Here is a 12510-nt window from a genome sequence, read left to right as displayed (position 1 = left end):
ACTACTGATCATGACACAAGTTTGTATTGCTGAATTCTACAGCAGAATTACATTCTGTACAAATAATGTTGCAAAGATATGCATGCAGCTGGAACTCTAGAGCAGGGCTTTTCAACCAGTGGTATGTGTACCACCTGTGGTACATTGGCACCTGGCAGGTGGTACGCCACCATCCTAGAAAAGTGGTAGCGGGGGAGGAGAATAAGCTGAGCCGATGGCAGCATCACACAAGCCTGAGCGAGAGATGGCTGGAGCTGCAGGGCTGTCAGGGCTCAGGGCAAGCGCCAGGATCAGCGCCAGGCTCCAGCTGGAGCTCAGTGCTGATCCTGGCACTTCTGCTGAGCCCAGAAGAAGCGCTGATCAGCTGGAATGCTGCAGCATCTCCAGGGTCTTGCGATTTACATTCAGCTGCTTGGCAACTGATTCATATTTATGACGGTCACAGTGTCCCAGGGTCATGTGAAGTGACCAAAACCTGCTGCAACCACCCAGCAGATGGGGGGGAATAAAAACCAAACAACCCCCCCCCCACCCTACCCCTGCTGCCAATCCTCAACAGAAATGCTCACAACAATGAAAACCTTGGACAAGAGGAAGAGCGCCGCCAGGCGGGAAGGCAGGTGTCTTGCTCGGCTGTGGCTTAGGGGGCACTTTTTCAGTGCCACTGTAACTTCGAACAGTCACTAAGCGAACTGTTGTAAGTCGAGGACTACCTGTACTTCATCACTTTTTTCCTTTTTTTTGGTCATCAAGTTTTTGACACCTTGCTAGATGACTGGTGGTACTCGGATGTTGCCATACCCTAAAAGTGGTACAATGGGTGAAAAGGTTGAAAAGCCCTGCTCTAGAGAAGATATAGAGGAACTACTGAAATGTAAACCCACATTGCATTCCTTAAGAAAGTAAGGATAGCCCTGTTGAATCAGGTCATCATCCATTTTAAACCAGCACGATGTTTCCCATAATGGGTCAGTCAGATGCCTTTGGAAAGCATACAAGCTGAACATGAAGGCATACTCCTCTTTGACCACCAGCCATTCTTCTCTTGATATTGGTAGTTGAAGGAATTCTGCCACCTATTTTGTGGTATCAAGCCCAGTAACAACCCTTTTTCTATATTCTTGTGGATTAGATAAATGCTCTTTAAAATGCATTCAAATCAATAATCATCATTGCACGCTGTAGTAATGAATTTTACTAGTTAATTATGTGCTTATGAAGACATATTGCTTTTATCTGTTCTATCTTTCCTCCCAGTAAGTTTTACTGGATGATCCCTAGTCCTTATGTTCTGAAAAGGAATTTGTTTCTATTTTTTCCAAACTATGATTTTATATTTAATTATGTCTTTTCCAACTTTTTTCAATGCTAAATGGTCCTCAAAGTTCTATCATTTTCTCACAGGGAAGGTGTTCAAATAATTTTCCTTGTCCTCATCTGCATTTTTCCCAGCTCCAGCTACCTTTCTACAGTTGGCAACCAGAATTACAGATGTGGACATATCTTAAATTTGGAGAATCTGATTATGTTTATTTTCCATCTTTGCTTTAATAATTTCCAGTGCGGAACTTGTGTTTTCCCAAATCCTGCGTACTGAGCCCATATCATCACTGAACTAACCAAGATATTTTTCTCACTAATTTCTTGATTCAAATGCATGTGAACTTGTAGGGTGGAGGCAGATGTTGACTTAATGTGCATCTGTTTACACTTAGTTCAGCTAACCACATTCATTATTTACCTGATCAGTTTTATTAATCAACTTTAAAGAGCTCTTCGTAATCATTTATAGCTTACCGCCTAGAATAAATTGGTAGCATATGCAAACCTGGCCTTGCTTACTCCTAAGTAGGTCAAGATCTTACATAAAAATTGAAAAGTACTGGTCCCAACTAAAATCCTTGAAGGACTATATTTCTTACTTTCCTCCATTCAAGAAAATTCCTGTTTATTTCTACTTTATTTTTTAAATACTCCATAAAAAAATCTTATCACACAACCACTAAAGAGATTTTGATGAGGAACTATGTCAAAGGCTTTTAGAAAATCCCAATATATACTGATAACTAAGTCATCTCTAGAAGGGACGCGGTGGCTCAGTGGGTTAGGACACTGAGCTTGTCGATCAGAAGGTTGGCAGTTTGGCGGGTTGAATCCCGAGTGCCGTGTAACAGAGTGAGTGCCTGTTACTTGTCCCAGCTTCTGCCAACCTAGCAGTTCGAAAGCACGTAAAAATGCAAGTAGAAAAATAGGGACCACAACGGTGGGAAGGTAACAGTGTTCCGTGTGCCTTTGGTGTCTAGTCATGCCAGCCACATGACCACTGAGATGTCCTCGGACAAGCGCTGGCCCTTCGGCTTTGAAACAAAGATGAGCACTGGCCCCTAGAGTCGGAAACAACTAGCACGCATGTCCGGGGGAACCTTTACCTTTTTACCTTTAAGTCACCTCTATCCACATTCTTCTTGACACTCATGTTCCTCTATGTGTTTAGTGACTATCTGATTACCATGCCTACAATTTGCCTGGAACAAACGTCATTCATTCATTGATTTATTCATTCATTCATTTTCTATGGCTGCCCATCACAATTAATTACTCTGAAGCTGGCCAGTCTGGGATTCTTATGCATTTCCCCAAATCTCTGCAATGAACCTGAATGAAGCCATTTGGTTCAGTTTTGGTTGCCACCAGAATGGGAGGGTGGTGGTGGAATTTTTCTGCTAGCTTGAACAATTCTCTGACCCATGGGAACCAAGGTCATTTCTGTTTATTAGACTGAGAGGCTGGGTTTTCTGTTAGAAAGCCCGCCAAACTGTTCTATTGGGAAACGTAGTTGATTGTACAGTAACGGGGTGAGAAGTTTAACTTTGTATACTGTAACTTTTTGGAGAACTTTGGTCTCGATTTCACTTTTGACAGTCCCGATACTTTGTAGCCAATAAACTTCTTAAAAGAAACCTCAAGCCACAGAGTTCTGTTTCAGTTGGTCTCATCTGTTGGAAGCATGACATTCTCTTTCTAAAATTAGTATCATATTAGCATCATATTTCTAGTCCTCTGGCGCTGATTTTGATTTGAAGGCCATTATTTTCTTTTGCCTTAAATGCCCATTTGACATGTAAGAATTTTAGAGTGGCTGGCATCAGGATCTGATGATATGTCGCTATTTCCTAGAATATCCTGCATTGTTAACCCAATTTGCTTTAGCTGCTTTATTTTTCCCCTGATCCCCACCCTTGAAAGTCAAACCCAACTTGGGTTTCCCATGTCTTCTATAGTAATGAAAAGATGCAAAATAATTAATCATTCAATTTCCCTGCAATTTCAGTATTTTTCTTGATTTAATATTTTTATTCTTTTGTTATCTCATAGCATTCACTTTGTTAGTTGGTTTTCCTTTCAGTCTTTTTTATTAACTCCCTCATTTTTCAGGAATTTCTGTTTTTGTAATCAGATTTGGCTGAGCTGGACCTGCAGATAATTTTCAGGTATGATAACCTAACAGTATTCATTCTAGTAGTACCAACTCTATCTCCAGTAGTACTCAAAGACCTTCTGTGAGACGTTTGGCTTTCTCTACTATCCTCTATTTTTAAACTTACTGTAATTGTTTGCATTTGCACTTTAAGAATTTCATATTTTGGAATTCCCATCCACTTTGAGCTCCTTTTTTCAATAGCTTCTTCTGCTATGGAATCCTATTTATCATTGCAACAAAGATGATTAGGGGGCTGGAGGCTAAAACATATAGGGAACGGTTGCTGGAATTGGATATGTGTAGTTTAACGAAGAGAAGGGTGAGGGGGGACATGATAGCAGTGTTCCAATAGCTCAGGGGCTGCCACAAAGAAGAGGGAGACAAGCTATTCTCCAAAGCACCTGAAAGCAGGACAAGAAGCAACGGATGGAAACTAGTCAAGGAGAGAAGCAACTAAGGAGAAACTTCCTGACAGTTAGAACAATTAACCAGTGGAACAACCTGCCTCCAGAGGTGGTGAATGCTCCAACACTGGAGGTTTTTAAGAAGAGACTGGACAGCCATTTGTCTGAAATGGTATAAGGTTTCCTGCCTGAGCAGGGGGTTGGACTAGATGACCTCCAAGGTCCCTTCCAACTTTTTTATTATTATTATTATTATTAATAATAATAATATTAATATTATTATTGCTTTGAATTTATCTCTTATATTCAGTTCTGGTTACTTTGATTTCCTCAATTAAGTCTTTCTTATTGGTTAGTATCAAGGACTGCTCATTCTTTTTTGCTTTTCTCTACTTACCAAAGAAGAAAGTCATCAGGAAATTTTTATGCTTTGATAATTTTATCTCCATTCTTCTGTGGTTTTCCAGATGTATCATTTTTCAAATTCAGTAATCAGTATTCTAAATGCTGGTATTCTATAGATTTATATAAATGTATTGCTGTACAATATAAACTTGGTGGTTTTCCTTTCAATCCTTTTCTGAATAATCCCTGCTGAGTTAATACCTTGAGTTCGATTCACTAGACTTTCCACTTTTGCAGTAAAATTGTGCCTGTGCTGGACTCTGAAGGAGTTTTATATTTGCATGCATGTTTAACCTAATAGTATTACTTCAAGTAGCATCAACTATGCTTCCAGCATCATTACAAAAAACCTATCTTCTACAAAGGAAAGAAAACAGATTTTTTTTACTGCTACAGACTTTCAAATGCAGAAATTTGCTGTACATTTTTATGAGAGATATGGATAAAATGGAAGTAGGTAGAGGCTTAATCTGCTCTTTATCCTTGTGTTCTCCCATCTTGGAAAATCAATGCTTTTGTGTCTTTAGCTTTACCATGAGTCGTATCTCCTGGACACACTGCAATGTACTAGAATACTAAAAATTAATTCTATAGACATTTTTATTTAACAACTGGGTTCATGATATGTAAAATTGATTTAACATGCTAAATATGTTAGAAAATATCTACGAAGACTATTATCAGCCTCCTATTTCTCTCTCCCACACATTCTTTTCCCACCTGGGAGAGAGTTTATGGATTTCCAACAACTCAAAATAAGAATGGATAAGAATGGAGCAGAAAAGCAGTATTTTTTTCTATTCTCTCACACTTGTTCAGGCTGAGAAAGCTAAATATAGGCACACTGAGTTTCAAAAGGGATAAAATACACTTTCTAAGCCTTTTAAAGTTTTAACTGTGTTGAGTTCCAGATGCACTTATTGGGAAGATATCTGTATTTAGACCCTTAAAGTATTTAACTGAACAACAGACATCTGTATCTGTTTATCTACACTTACATTAGTCTATGTGTCACTAGAAGCTAAGTCTGATTTGAAGATACATAACCACTCACTTCTTTAACAGTTTTAATGCTAAAACCTCTTTTTCTTGTTGTTGCATGCTAAATCATCAGTCACGCTACAGTTAAAGCATTACATCTCCTAGAAAATTAGAATGTTCTGCATATTTTCTCTGTACCACAAATGTTGACAAATGCTGTTCAAGGGAGGGAAAAAATAATGCTAGAGGATTAGATAATATGAGTAAGTCACAATTGAAAGCCAAGGACTGGCATGAACTATTATGCATCAATTGCTCTGGCAAACAGCACTGTCAACAAATAAGCCTTTTTCAAACCTATTCTGATGGCCAGAAGTCATTAAAGATACAACTCGGATCACAGTGAAAGAAGAGCCAGTCACAGCTTGGGAAATGGGGATCTTTGCAAAAGCATTTCCAAGGATTTCGACAAAAATAAAAAGATCTGTGATATACTTGCCAGAAAGCAGAGTCCTAATGACAGTTCATCCTCTTATCAGAATTCAACTTCCTTTCTATGCTCTCCAACAATGCAATCTGGTTTCTACTATCTTCCAACCTACTCTCCTATCAATGGATAAGCAGTCTGGCTGGATATTAGCTTTTCTTAAGCTTTCTTTTCTGCACCTAGGATTAAATATTTTATAGTTTGCTTATTGGTTAGGGCAGGGGTGTCAAACTCAATTTCATTGAGGGCCGCATCAGCATTGCAGTTGCCCTCAAGGGGCCAGGGTGGGCGTGGCCTACTGGGTGGGCGTGGCTAGAGTGCATATGGCCTACTGGGTGGGCATGGCCAGCTCTACATCAAGGGTACCTATGGGGGCCTGGGCAGGAGTGGGACAGATCTGAGGGTCTCTGGCAGAAGGAGGGTCTCTGGGCCAGGGCCAAGACAGTGGGGGCCATTCCCTCCCTGTTTCCAGGATGGCTTCGCGGGCCACATGAAACCACTTCGCGGGCCGGATCTGGGCCCCGGGCCTTGTGTTTGACATGTCTGGGTTAGGGTGTACTCTTCCATTGCTTACATTCTAGGCAATCTAGTGCTATAAGTGTGAGTTTACATCTTGCGATTTGTAAATAGATCATCACCAAATATATTGGATTTATAGAACTTTTAACATTTTTACCATGCATAGGTAGAGTTGTTATTGTCCAAATGCAGAGGAATTCCATGTATCAGTGAAAATTAGAGTGGAGAATCAATCCTCATCTTCATAAAGGTGAATGAACTGGAGATACTGTATACATAAGCTCTGGACGTCAGGATCCAAAAAAAATTTGAGTACCACAAGCCGAGTCATGTTGGCCATGATATACTTTGTACAGAAAGATCAATTGCATTCTGTTCAAATATTAGTGCTGGCTATTTCCCCAAGCATCATGGGGAAGAAGAATACGTGGCATAGAATAAACGAGAATAGAGGATTGATGTCCACATGGAAACGATAATAGTTTAACTGATTTTTTTTCTGGCTTAAGTGAATTGGAAATTGGTCAGATAACACTGATCTGTTTATTGCTTGGAGTTGCTGTCTTATATTTCTTCCTTTCCAATATTAAGTCACACTAATCTAATTCGATCTCATTAAAAAGGGCAAATCCTTCTTTCAGTAGCTGTAATTAGGATTCAGAGAGCTGCCTGGTTACCTGGTGAGGAAGCAGTGTTAATAAGCTCTTGGCATCAAGTAGTTTGTGTGGGAATTGAGGACTATTTGAAAGGGAACAATAATCATAGTATCCTTCTGGACTGCATTTATCTAGGACAGGGCTTTTCAACCAGTGGTACGGGTATCACCTGTGGTACACTGACACCTAGCAGGTGGCACACGACCATCCTAGAAAAGTGGTAGTGGGCGAGGAGAATGAGTTGAACCTGTGGTAGCACTGCACAAGCCTGAGCGAGAGACGGCTGGAGCTGCAGGAATGTCAGGGCTCAGTGGAAGCACCAGGATCAGTGCCAGGCTCCAGCTGGAGCTCGGTGCTGATCCCAGGGCATCTGCTGAGCCCATAAGAAGCGCTGATCAGCTGGAATGCTGCAGCATCTCCAGGGTCTTGCGATTTACATTCAGATGCTTGGCAACTGATTCATATTTATGATGGTCAAAGTGTCCCAGGGTCACGTGAAGTGACCCAAACCTGCTGCAACTACCCAGCAGATGGGGGGGAATAAAAACCAAACACACCCCACCCCACCCCCACTGCCAATCCTCAACAGAAATGCTCACAACAATGAAAACCTCGGACAGGAGAAAGAGCGCCACCGGGCGGGAAGGCAGGTGTCTTGCTCAGCTATGGCTTGGGGGGCACTTTTTTCAGTGCCATTGTAACTTTGAACAGTCACTAAGTGAACTGTTGTAAGTTCAGGACTATCTGTACTTCGTCACTTTTTTCCTTTTTTTTGGTCATCATGTTTTTGACACCTTGCTAGGCGACTGGTGGTACTCGGATGTTGCCATATCCTAAAAGTGGTACAATGGGTGAAAAAGTTGAAAAGCCCTGATCTAGGATACCTTTCTACAAAGTTCTGCTTCTTCTTAAATAGGTAGTTCCAACCAGTGTATGTGTGGGGTGTGTGAGAGTCGGTAGTTTATCCAGACCACCATTTTCTTATGGACTTCAATCCTCTCTCATATTTTTTAACTTCCACATCAGCGAACCCCAACCTTTTGGCCATCAGAGGCCAGTTCCATGGAGAGAAGTTTTTCCACGGACCAGAGTGACCATGGTTTCGCATGCTGCCTGCATCCCGTGGATGGGGGCTTCGTTTGCTTTCATGGCCCAGTTTCTGGCATAACACGGCCCAGTGCCGGTCCACGGACCAGGTGTTGGGGACCCCTGATCTACATGAAATCAGTGGGAAAGAGCATATGCCCATCTGGAGCACAGTGTTATCAGTATGTTACAGTATGTACTATAATGTCTTGTCCCAGTGTACGGAAGGTTTGGATGGGCTGAAACAGGTGGAGACTAAATCTCAGCAAGATGGGAATAGAATAGAATAGAATAGAATAGAATAGAATAGAATAGAATAGAATAGAATAGAATAGAATAGAATAGAATAGAATAGAATAGAATAGAATCTGGAAGGGACCCTGGAGGTCTTCTAGTCCAGCCCCCCGTTTAAGCAGGAGAACCTATACCATCTCAGACAAGTGACTGTCTATAGCCTCTTCTTAAAAATCTCCAGTGATGGAGCACCCACGATTTCTGGAGGCAAGCTGTTCCACTGGTTAATTGTCCTCATTGTCAGGACATTTCTCCTTAATTCCAGGTTGCTTCTCTCTTTGATCAGTTTCCAAACATTGTTTCTTGTCCTGCCCTCTGGGGCTTTGGAGAATAACGTGACCCCCTCTTCTTTGTGGCAGCCCCTCAAATACTGGACCACTGCTATGTCTTCCCTATTTTTTCTTTTCTTTAGACTAGCCAAACCGAAGTCCTGCAGCCGTTCTTCATATGTTTTAGTCTCCAGGCCTTTGATCATTTTAGTTGTTCTTCTCTGAATTTTTTTTCCAAACTCTCAACATCTTTTTTGTGATATGGTGACCAAAATTGATTGCAGTATTCCAGGTGTGGTCTTACTAGGGTTTTATAAAGTTGTACTAATACTTCATGTGATCTTGATTCTATACCTCTGTTTACACATCCCAGGATTGTATTAGCTTTTTTGGTTGCTGCTACACACTGCTGGCTCATAGCCAAGTGATCGCCCAACTAGGACTCCAAGGTCTCTCTCACAGTTACTGTTTTTGAGCCAGGTCTTTTTCCTGCCTAAATGTAAAACTTTGCTTTTCTCCGCACTGAAACTCATTTTGTTGCACAGGGCCCATTGTTCAAGTTTGTCAAGATCTTTTGGGATCCTGAGTTTGTCTTCTGGGGTGTTGGCTACTCCTGCCAGTGTGGTGTCATCTGCAAATTTGATGAGTTCCCCTTCAATTCCCTCATCTACGCCATTTATGAAGATATTGAAGAGTACTGGGCCTAAGACGGAACCTTGTGGTACCCCGCTGCTTACTTCTCTCCATGTGGATGTAGTGCCTTGAGGACTACTCGTTGAGTACGGTTAGTCAGCCAGCTACAGATCCATCTGGTGGTGATATTGTCTATTCCATTTTTTTTCTAGCTTATCAAGGAGTAGGTTGTGGTCTACCTTATCCAATGCCTTACTGAAGTCTAAGTATACTACGGTCCACAGTATTTCACTGATCTATTAGTTTAGTCACTTTATCGAAGAATAAAGATTGGTTTGGCATGATCTGTTTTTGACAAACCCATGCTGGCTACTAGTTATAACTTTGTTTGCTTCTAGTTGTTCGCAGTTCTGTTTTTTATTATCTTTTCTACGATCTTCCCAGATATTGATGTTAGACTGACTGGTCTGTAGTTTCCTGGGTCTCTTTTTTCTTTCTTCCTTGCAGATGGGAACCACATTAGCCCTTTTCCAATCCTCAGGTATTTCCCTGGTGCTCCAGGATTTTTGAAAGATATGGTGCAATGGTTCTGAGATAACATCTGCCAGCTCCTTCAGAACTCTGGGATGTAATCTGTCGGGTCCCAGTGATTTACATTCGTCAGTCAGATAGGTGTTCTCTTACCATTTTTTTATTTTGTTTCTAGTTTGTCTTTTGCAGTGGTATTTTCGGTATGTTGGGCTATAGTTTCTTTTTGTGTGAAGACTGATGCAAAGTATGAGTTATGCAGTTCTGCTTTCTCCCTGTTGCCTGTTTTTTTCCTTGCCATATTTTCTCTTTAGTGGACATACAGTTTTCTTGACTTTTTTCTTGTTGTTATTGGAAGAAACTTTTTTTATTATCCTTGATTTCTGTTGCAAGTCTTTGTTCTGAGCCTTTGCTTTCCTGATATCTTTGCATGTTCTGGCTGTTTGCTGATAATCGGCCTTAGGTATGTGCCCCTTTTTCCATTTTTTGTAATTGTCCTTTGTGTCTTTCAGTTTGTCAGAGAGATCTTTGTGCAGCCATGCTGGTTTCTTCTTGAGTTTCTTGTTTTTCTTTTTCAGTGCTATTGTGCTGATATGGGCTTTTATGATCACATTTTTCAGGGTTTCCCATGCTTCTTGGGTTGTTTTCCCCTTTACAATTTTCATCCATGGGATCTTTCCTAGGTTCTTTCTGAGTTTGTTAAAGTCACCTCTTTTGAAGTTTAAGACCCTGGTTGGATTGTTTTCTGTTGCTAGTGTTTGCATTATATTAAATTCCAGTATGACGTGGTCACTTTCATCCAAGGTTCCAGTAACTTCAATTCCCTCTATCACTTCTTCAGTATGGCTTTACATCCAGTATGGCTTTACGTCTAGTTCCCTCCTCCACCTTTTGGAGTTGCTATTTGTTCAGTATGGTATTCTACTCTAGTGTGTGTGTGTGTGTGTGTGTGTGCGCGTGTGTGTGTGCGTGTGAGAGAGAGAGAGAGAGAGAGAGATACTGTCCCTGAAGAAGTAGGGATGTATCATGGGGCTCCTCTTGGAATAATGGCTACTGGTATCTGAGCAGATAGAGGGAAGGTATGTGGGTGCTTGTGAGGGAACTTTGCCTAAATTCAGTTGATATGCTAGGCGCAGCCCCCCCCACATAATAATTTCATTACTATGCTTGTAGCTTACTGCAATGCAGTCTACATGTACTGCCTTTAAAATCACTGAGAAGTTTCCATTTGTCCAAAATCAGCAGCCCAGTTATTTGTTGGCACTTTTTCCTAGAAGCACATTACAACTTAGCTCTGGTCTCTAAAAAGCTTTCTTTTAGCTACTGTGCTGGTTTTTATCAATAAATTCTACATGGCTTGGCACTGAGGTACTTGTAGGACCTTCTTCTCAATCCAGAATCTACTGCTTGACTTGTGTGTCAGAGAAATTGCTGATAATTCCCCATTTCTGCAATGTATATGGAGTGGAAGCTCACAGCTTTTCAGTGATACCATCTATATTATGAAACGCCCTTCCATTAAAAATCAGGTTGGGCCCACAATTTTTGTCTTTTGGAAACTTTTGAAAACTGAATTACTGTATTCTGGGAGTTATATGGTGAATAATAGGAAGCCCAATTTTGTCTAATGATATGTATAGTAGTTGTTTGGTTCGAATTGACGAGGACTCAGAGTGGTTAACACTGAACGAGTTTATTGAATACACAAAATCAACTGTCAACTTGTCAAATGTTGCAACCCTTTTATAGAGGAAGCGTTTGAACTGTAGCCAATACAAGCAGTCTATTTTCCCGCTCCTTGGTTGTGGCGACCAATGATTGCACCTTATTTTCCCGCTTTAAACCTTGCAAAGCTGCACTGTGTTTGCAATCTCTTTCATGGCTTATTGCTAACTATTTACATACACAACACCCCTTACCCCCCAGTTGGTGTCATTTCTTTACAAAATCCATTAGGTATTTTGGTGGCCTATGTATTCTGGACGGGTATCTGTTACTTTGGCTATTAGGGACCCTTCTTCCTGGTTGACTGCTTGGCTGCTGGTTACTACTAGACCTGGGCTCAGGGTTACTGGCTTCAGATGTACTGCCTTGTGTATTAGGTTGTGTTTGGGATTCAGTGGTCACTGGCCTACTTCGCAGGGGTATTTCCCAATCAATTGGACTGAATTGTTGTTGTTGGGCCTCAGGGAAAGTGTCATCTTGCCCAACCTCTACACCACTTTCTGGCCTAATGTTGTCTGTACTGTTTCCCCTTACTGAGCTTTGGTCCCCCTCAGCCGGCACACACCCCCTAGATCTTTTCCTCAGCTGGTCTATGTGTCTTTTACAGCTCCTATTCCCTTCCCCCTCAATGATGTATGATAGGGGACCTAAGATTTCAGTTACCACCCCTGGAATCCATTTGTCCCCTTGGGCGTAGTTCCTGGCCCAAATCAAGTCCCCCACTTCAAATGTTCTGTTAGGAATGTCCAATTCAATGTTTGGTTGGAGTCTGTCGGGGTGTAGTCTGTCCAACTTGGTCAAAATTTTCCTGCCCCACCTCATTTCAGCTGGACTTTTCCCTGTAGCCGAACAAGGGGTTGTGTGCTGAGCCAACAAGAACTCAGCTAGTCTCTGATGCCAGTCACCTCGAATGATTCTTTTAAGCGCGTCCTTCGTGGTCCTCACGTTCCTTTCAGCCAATCCGTTGGTGGAGGGATGGAAGGGTGCAGAAGTCTTATGCTTAATCGAGTTGGCCTTGAGGAAATCCTGAAATTCAATAGAT

At 41.4% G+C, this 12510-nt stretch overlaps 1 protein-coding gene across 1 annotated transcript in view; it reads right to left on the bottom strand.

The window, feature by feature from the left end:
* Positions 1–12510, bottom strand: part of SLC49A4 (solute carrier family 49 member 4) — a 106975-nt gene that overhangs the window by 79308 nt on the left and 15157 nt on the right. The gene's annotated exons all lie outside the window — the stretch shown is intronic.

This window comes from Vipera ursinii, assembly GCF_947247035.1.
Source record: "Vipera ursinii genome assembly, chromosome: 1".
NCBI classification, from domain to species: Eukaryota; Metazoa; Chordata; class Lepidosauria; order Squamata; family Viperidae; genus Vipera; species Vipera ursinii.
Note: the sequence above shows the minus strand (reverse complement) of the source record. Positions and strands in the feature narration are given on the sequence as shown.